The sequence below is a fragment of the Nematolebias whitei genome, chromosome 15 (genome assembly GCF_014905685.2).
Source record: "Nematolebias whitei isolate Nwh7 chromosome 15, NemWhi1, whole genome shotgun sequence".
NCBI lineage: Eukaryota > Metazoa > Chordata > Actinopteri > Cyprinodontiformes > Rivulidae > Nematolebias > Nematolebias whitei.
In genome coordinates, this window is record NC_056512.1 from 26,225,314 (window position 1) to 26,233,849 (window position 8,536).

The 8,536-nt window shown below is 38.5% G+C and overlaps 1 protein-coding gene across 1 annotated transcript in view; it reads left to right on the plus strand.

Moving 5' to 3' along the window:
• LOC119422179 (alpha-1,6-mannosylglycoprotein 6-beta-N-acetylglucosaminyltransferase B-like) overlaps positions 1-8,536 on the plus strand; it is a 103,034-nt gene that overhangs the window by 15,199 nt on the left and 79,299 nt on the right. The window lies entirely within an intron of this gene.

Below are 8,536 nucleotides of genomic sequence, written 5' to 3' on the forward strand. Positions count from 1 at the left end.
TATATATATATATATATTACAGTAGTTCAAGTTCAGATCAAGTACAGTAAACTTCTTTGTCATGGTATGTGCCAGCTAGAATCAAACCCACACATCACCTGTTTTCTCTCAATTTCCCTCCTTAAATAAACAATTTAATTTTAAATACCGTATGTTTTGTATTATAAGGCGTACTTAAAATCATTTAATTTTCTCTTTATAATCAGGTGCGCCTTATATATTAATTCTGGTTGTGTTTACTGACCTCAAGCCAATATTATGTGGTTATTGTGAATGAGTTGAATAAAGTTTGACTTTTCTGACTGTTTTGTTTTGCTTAATGCGCCTTATGTATGAAAACAGACCCATTTATTGATATTGTGCCCTATAATCCGGTGCACCTTATAGTCTGAAAAATATGGTACCATAATATTTTAAATAAGCAATCCATGCATTATTTAAAATGTTACAGTATTTAAATTTAATTTGTAGAAAAGATAAGTGCAGCAGGACAGCTAAAGTTTAACCCTTCACGCAGCTCTGCTGCATGGGGCGGAAATGTACTTCTTGATCAATTGCACTGCAACAACTGAACATAGAAGATCTAAAATAATTAAAAATAACTCAACACTTTTATATTTTGTGATTATTACGATGTGATATACTTTGAATTTTAAGTTGGTAGACAAAAGTCGATCAGTGCATCTGGATTAACCCTTCACAAAGCTGATGCAGCACAAATGTGTGCGCGTGGCAGAGAAGGAGATCATCACAGGCTGCACACATGGTGCTAAATCATTTAAAATAATTTATTTTTTAAATAAACAAACCATGGCTCATCCATCAATCAGCCAATTGTGTCATGTCCAATCTTACTTTGAAAAACCGCGATATAGCGAATCTGCAATAAACAAACCGCCAAGTATCAAGGGCCTACTGTATATAGATAGATAGATAGATATTTTAATGTGCCACCCATGACGTTTGAGAAAACTGTACGTTCTAGTTTTATATTACTTGAAGATATAGTTTCATCAAATGATTTGGGTGGCCTGTGGGGTGGCCAAAGATTAATCTATGGTGGCTTACGCCACCCATGGCCACCCCCTGGCTCCTCCACTGCACCTGGTGGCTGTAGAATTGCTCCCTCCACTCACCAGGATCTGACACTCTGTGCTGCCTCAGACAAGCAAAAAGCAACAACAACAACAACAAAACTACTTGTCTTCTCCTTCACAGTGTAACTCTTACCCACTTGAACATCTTGCACCAAAAACATTAAGGTTTACTTTTATTCCCTGTTCATTTCAGACAGAAAAACACTCATTTTGAAATCTACAACCATTCACTATTTAAATCCACCAGTGATGGGGGGTATTAGCGTACTGCTTGTTTCTATTTTTTTTTTTTTTTGTGTTGGCGTGAAATTAAACACTGTAGAAAGACATCAATTCTTGTATTAGTGTTTCTGGACCCCACTGCTAGTTCTGTGTTGATTAAATGTTATTTGTAGACGTCGCGTCACTTAATTAATTGTCACCATGCACAGCCAGGGGGAAATGAAGTATCACAGCTTTGATTAGAACTTTCCCCAATTTAGCTGAAGTAATGAAATTGCTTTTGTTCTTGCTGTTCTTGCAGTAATAGCACAAACTTACTCCAATTAACGCTCAGACATGGGAATAACAATTTATTGGAAATAATCCAAACAATATGCTGCGTGTGCTCTGTGCTGTTGGGACACCCTCAGCGATGGGTCACACAACAAACTGCAATATTGTTTTATATTAAAGCTTACATCCAAATCCAATTAATAAAGATGGAAACTCAGCATTGTCTCTTTAGTGAAGCAAAACGACAGCACGCTTCCAACTCAGCACATTTTGTTGGTTTAGATAGGAAAGAGGCAGATTAAGTCTGTAATTGCAGATGGAGGGAACCCGGTTTTAATAAAACAGTTCTGCAGGTTTACCTTTTCCACGCTGTCAGGAATAATAAGAGGCCGGAGTTGGACACAGGATTTGTGACAGAGGTTCTCTGCTCCAGCAGCTTTCTGGACCCATTAGCTTCCTCACAGGTGCCAAAAAGAAGAGAGCAGCTCAGTCACAACCAGCCTTCTCTGTAATGAATATTTGAATTGTGAGGTACAAGGTTCCCCGAGCATACCTGAACTCTGCGCAGAAGGAAATGTCTGATTTATTATTTTTTAAATCCCTGCTGACACGAGGTTCAGAGATCCATCCCTCATTAAGAAATCCAGCCAGAGTGCACATTAGTGACAGGGTTATTTATTTAGCTTTTAGCAGCGTTAATGAGAAGGAGGAGGACTTGTGGAATACTGATCAGACATGACATACTGAAGAAGTAAAGTTTAAAGTCTGACATTAAGATTTGATAAAGTTACACCTTTTGTTATGGGTGAAATGTAACTGATTTCCACACTTGTAGGAGATAAATTTATGAAATTTGAATCAACTTAATTGAAGGCATGAAAAGTTTAAATGAGCTCAAATATAACAGAATACAATCAGGCTGGTGTTGTTGACCCTTGGGATTCTTGCACTGTCTTCTTTGACTTAATCCTCCTGCTGTCCTCAGGTCAAAATGACCCACGAGGCCTCACTTTTAAAACTGAGGCCTCGTAGATCATTTTGATTGAAGGGCAGCAGGAGGATTAACTCAAATATTAATTTGTTGCTGGCGCATCTGAGTCTGCCTGCATGCAAATCGTTATTTTCTCATTTAGAAAGTTGTCAGTCCGATCACATTTATTCATGCAGACAAGCTGAGTTTAATCTTTGTTTTTAATAAACTTACCTTTGTTCTTTTCTGCCTCAAAAGTTAGCCTCTAAACACTGAATTAAAGGGATGAAGTCATTCACTTCAGGGTCACTCGGTTATCTCTAACCACCTAACTTCACCTCAGTGATAAACTTTGTCTTTTATTCAATTAAAGTTCAAGGTCAAGGTTTTTTTTTTTTATCGTCATTCGCATCACATGTGGTACATGAGGTGGAATTAAATTATGTTGGGTCCCAGTTACACCCAACAACAGCAAAAATATGAAGTGAAAAAAGAAACAAAGGATCTAAAATATACACTAAGATTACACTGACTGATTACACTAAGACGTTTACATTATTATTGTTTAGCGTATAGATCTTTTAGCGTACCGTTTAGCTTATATCTTAGTGTATATCTTAGTTCTTATTAACTGGGACCCTGTGCACATAATTTCATTCCACCTCATGTACCACATGTGATGCGAATGACAATAAACTGAACTTGAACTTGAAGATAAACGCCAAACGGTACGCCAAACATATAAGATATACGCTAAACACTAATAATGTACAACAACATGGAGTATCAACAGCAGTCTGAGCATGAGTCTGTGGTGAGCAGATAGGTACAAATGAATACAGCAGCATGAGATCAGCAGCAGCACAGATAAGTCACATATCAGCAATTCAAGTGGCCTTACAGTGATTTTTAAAAATTGTTATGTTTTACAGTGGTTATTCTGGTTAAGGATTTATGAGTCTAACAGCTTCAGGGTGGAAGCTGTTCCTCAGTCTAGTGGTTCTACAATTAATGTTCCTCAACCTCCTGGGGAGCGGGGCAAAATGTGTGTGTGTGCTGGGTGAGTGGGGTTCTTCATGGTGCAGATGGCTCTCTTCCTGCATCTCTGTGATGGTGGTTTCATACATCATACAATAATTCATACAATATTTTTCATTCACAAGTATCTGTAACCACAGCAAAGAAACTAAAGCATTCAATTAACGACACAAAGAAATAACTTTTTAGTTTAATGAAAAGTTATCCCTAAACTTTTGCAGCTTTTTAAATTATTATTTTAATGTAACAAAACATTTTAAGCCATTATAATGCTTTTTGTTTATAAACATTTTATTATACAATCCAAATTTATTTTTGCCGGGATCCAGAAAAAATAAAACCTATAGGGACGTTTGTGTAAAAACGCCTCCATCGTTGTTGTAGTTTCTAAGGCACAAAGTGGGAGTTTATGACATAGGCTGCTGCATCTGTGTTTCACAAAAGGCTCTGCATGACAATTCTCCATGAATTCAATCATAAAATGAGTTTTTAAATAACTCCCAATTAGGGTGTACTTCAAAATATTGAGTTTACTTATCAGAAATACAGTTTTATTTTAGATCAGAGGTGCAGATGCTGCAGAAAATGGTGCATCTGCAACATGTTTGAAACAACGAGCAATGAGTTGTTTTGCAAAATAAATTTGTCCGAATATTATAGTTTTCCTCACAAGAACAAATAACGCAAGTCGGTCTGAAACTTACCAAAAAAAACAACAACAAAAAAACGCGGTTTGATGTATTTTTTTTTACTAACCATTTTTTTTTTAAATTGCAAGGTGATTGGTGTTACAGAGAAAAAAAAAATCTCATAACCATGAAAACCCCGATCCTGGTCAGGCTTATGCTCATGGATGCAACACATCTGAAGAGTTTCATGTTGAGCTGCATCAGTCTGCCCAGTGGTTCAGTGTTGACAGTACGCTGCACAGTTAAGCAGTTCTGTTCTTTATGGTTAGATGACGTGAAGAACGAGAGGAGAGCTCTTCTTCTTCTGCACTGCACGTGTTTTTTAAAGCAGATTAATTAAAGCGCTCCAGGTTAAAGAACCACGGAGGTTCTTTCACGCTGCTGGGCTGCCTCTGGTACAGAAGATTACTTGGTGTCAGAAGGTTTGGGTCCAAGATTTTGATGAAGCAAAAACGAGCTTTGAATTTGTCTTCGCGACAGACGTGTGTAAATGTGAAAGACTAAATTGATAAGAAGCAAAAAACTACCAAAGCAATTATTTCTACATGAAACATTTATTGTCTGCCAACTAAATTAAATAAGCTAAAGATTGGTGATGTTTTCTGTTTTTTTTTTTTCTTTTCTTGAAGCTGGACCGTTAATCAAAAAATATTTATTTTAGATAAAATTGCGTAATTTGGTTCCATTATTCAGTCATTTTTAAATTATGTATGCAAATAAACTGGTGACAATAATTCGAATCACGACAAGTTCTACATGATCTCGTACAATGAATCTTTTGGGGTGAAAACATTTAATCAAGATAACATTAACCAGTGAATATTTAATGTTTATTAAAGCTGTTTTGAATTAGTTATTTTTTGTTGTTGTACTGATTGTGAATTAAAGGGACAGTTCTGATCTGCATATCTCAAGTAATGATCGACAAAACTCCTATAAAGTGGCAGAGACAATAGGAAATTCTAGCTGCATGACTGAAATTTGTGTTCTGTTAAAATAATCAAAACCTGCATTCATTTAGACTCTCGGCTGCTTTTAGCTGGTCAGCCGGAGGTTCTGCTAACCAGCTCCACAACAAATGGTGATCTAATTGGACTACGTCCCTAATATTGACTGAGCTGAGCATTTCAGAAATGGAGTCGTTAAAGAAGATTAGTGGCTCCTAAATCAACCTGTTGTTAGGCAGCAGATGTGGAATGATGTCCAATCAGCTCCTGCTACAAATCTGCAAAAAAAAAAAAAAAAAGAAGTGCATCAGCTGTTTCTGTAAAGCTGGGAGCAAATAAAGGAATGTGTAGATCGCTAAAAGACATACAGAGTTTAAAACCGATATTTTTAAAGGACATTTGTTCAGTCGGTTGATGCTACTTTAGTGGCTAGTTGTGTTTAGGTAACTATCATTACAGTGAATAATTGTTGCCAGATGTTTTTGCTTAATGTGTTAGTGTGTCTGTCTGTTAGCAAAATATCTCATGGCTCACAGAACAGATGTTAAATTATCTTTCAGGAAATATTTGCTAGATGTTTATTTACTTCTTCTTCTTTCAGCTTTTCCCTCTTGAGTGGTCATCACAGTGAGTCGACCTCCTCCATCTCACTCTGTCCTCTGCATCCTCTGTCCTCACTCCAACTACCTCCATGTCCTCTCTAACTGCATCCATATACTGTCTAACATCCTTCTACCAATATAACCACTGTCCATCCTCTGGACATGTCCAAACCATCTCAGTCTGACCTCTCTAACTCTATCTCCCAGTTGTTCAACCTGTGCTGTACCTCTGATGATCTCATTCCTAATCTTATCAATCCTTGTCACTCCTAAGGAGAACCTCAACATCTTCATTTCTGAAACTTCCAGTTCTTCTTGTCCATGTCTCTGTCTTCAGACCATACAACATAGCTGGTCTCACAACTGTCTTGTAAACTTTTCCTTTGACTTTTGCTGACACCCTTTTGTCGCAAATCACTTCTGAAACTTTTCTCCATCCACTCCATCCTGCCTGGACTCTCTTCTTCACCTCTTTACCACACTCCATATTTTCCTGGACAGTGGACCTCAAGTACTTGAAATCCTGCACCTTTGTGACCTGTGCTCCTTGTAGCCTCACTGTTCCACCAACATCCCTCTCATTCACATACACATACTCTGCCTTACTAAAGCTGACTTTCATTCCACTTCTTTCAAGTGCATACCTCCACCTCTCCAAGTTATCTTCCACCTGTTCCCTGTTCTCACCACAGATCACAATGTCATCTGCAAACTTCGTAGTACATGGGGATTCCTGCTTGCCTGACCTCATCCTGGTCCATCACCAGAGCAAACAAGAAGGGGCTCAAAGCCAATCCTTGATGCACTCCCACCTCCACCTTGAAGCTATCTGTCACTTCTACAGCACATCTCACCACTGTCCTGCTGTCCTCATACATGTCCTGTACCAGTCTAACATACTTCACTGACACTCCAGATTTCTTCATGCAATACCACACCTCCTCCCTCGGCACCCTGTCAGATGCTTTTTCTAAATCCACAAAGACACAATGGAGTTCTTTCTGACCCTCTCTGTACTTCTCCATCAGCATCCTCAAAGCAAAGATGGCATCTGTGGTGCTCTTTCTCAGCATGAACCCAAACTGCTGCTCACAGATAGTCACCTCTCGTCTAAGTCTAGCTTCCACAACTCTCTCCCAGATTTTCATTGTGTTGCATTATAGTTTTGACAATAGTGTTTTATGTTAGATGCCCTTCGGGATGTTTATTTACACCTGATTAAATTTTAGAGTTGACCCATTTTAAGATAGCTTCCAAAGCTAGTGGAATGAATATTAGTCAACACAAATGGCTACAAGTCCGTCAGTTTTACAGCTGCTGAGCTAAAGGCTGTTGTGGTAGTAACTGAGAGTCATTCACAGCAAGTATTCTGAAAATAACATCAGTTATTTTTAAGGTTTGATCAAAACAAATACAGCTCTGACATTTCTCAACACGATCTTAAGCTAAAACTCTGGTATAAAAGGCAAAGTGCAATTTGCATCTCTTCCAGTAATGTTAGGCCTGTAGTGAACTAAGCCTCCGGTCAAGACCTGCCTCTGAAGACCTTCATGGGACAGGAACTGTTATTTCATTGGTTTGAATCCAGAAATACAAATTAGCTCATCCAGAGACTTTCTAATTGTATCCTGAACTAATCAATTGAAAGAACACTCTTTTTTTTATATTATCATTACTATTTTTACAATGTCTTTATAATCAAAAGTGTGTTTAGTTCAAACCATTTTAAATGTTGAAGTGAACTACTCATTTTAAATCAGCTGTGAAACAGTATTAATGATTTTTTAATCCTCATTCAAAGTAGAAATCAAGTTAAATGTCTGTTACAAAGTAATTATGCATTTTGATCTTCTGTCTGAAATGAGAAAGGAGTGATGTCGGTCAAAAGTCGGAGACAGTCGCAAACAAGTTTATTGGAACGAACTGTCATGTTTTTAAACCTCTCAGACAGAAACAGAGAAGCTGGCACCTGTAGTCTGTCATTTCTCCAAAACATTTCTCTGTCTGTTCCTAAACATCTCCGCTGTTTATCTGACTTGTAGTGACCCTCTGACGTCACTAAAACCACACCCCTGTTGGTTCTTTCAACCAATCAGGACTTCCCAAAAGGGACCGGAAGCAGAACTCTTTAAAAGTCGACACTTCCTAGTTCCAGATAGTTTTGGGGGAAGAACAGAAGTTCCATGGAGAACAGAAGTTCGAGTGCTGGAGAACAGAAGTTCTGAGTTCCTCTGAGTCTTCTCAGAGTCCCGTTAATTCTTCTGGTTCTGATGGAGTTCGGCTGGAGTTCCTGTCGGAGCCACGATGCCTCGCTGTGGCTCCACCCGGCGAATGCCCTATAACTGCTGAGGAAGTTTGTTCTGTGGAACGAATTATCTCACGACTTCTGCCGAGTCGCAGCCACCCTGAGGAGACGCTGAAAGGTAGCGTGCCAGGGACCTCTTGACCGCAGCTGATTCATCCTCTGCCAAGGTAAAGAGTCGTCACGAGCTTCACTACCAGTGTACCGCGGGCGAACTGCGCTTGAAAGGAGCGTGTTGTCCTGGTTTACAGACATACATCCTCATCCATCTTTTCCCTCCATTTAAACTCCTTCATTTCCCATCTTTAAAACTCTTCTATCTTGCCAGTAATTAATCCAGATATCTTCAGAAATGTCTGTTGTTTTTATTAAGTAAAACGTGCCAAGTTTTATTAA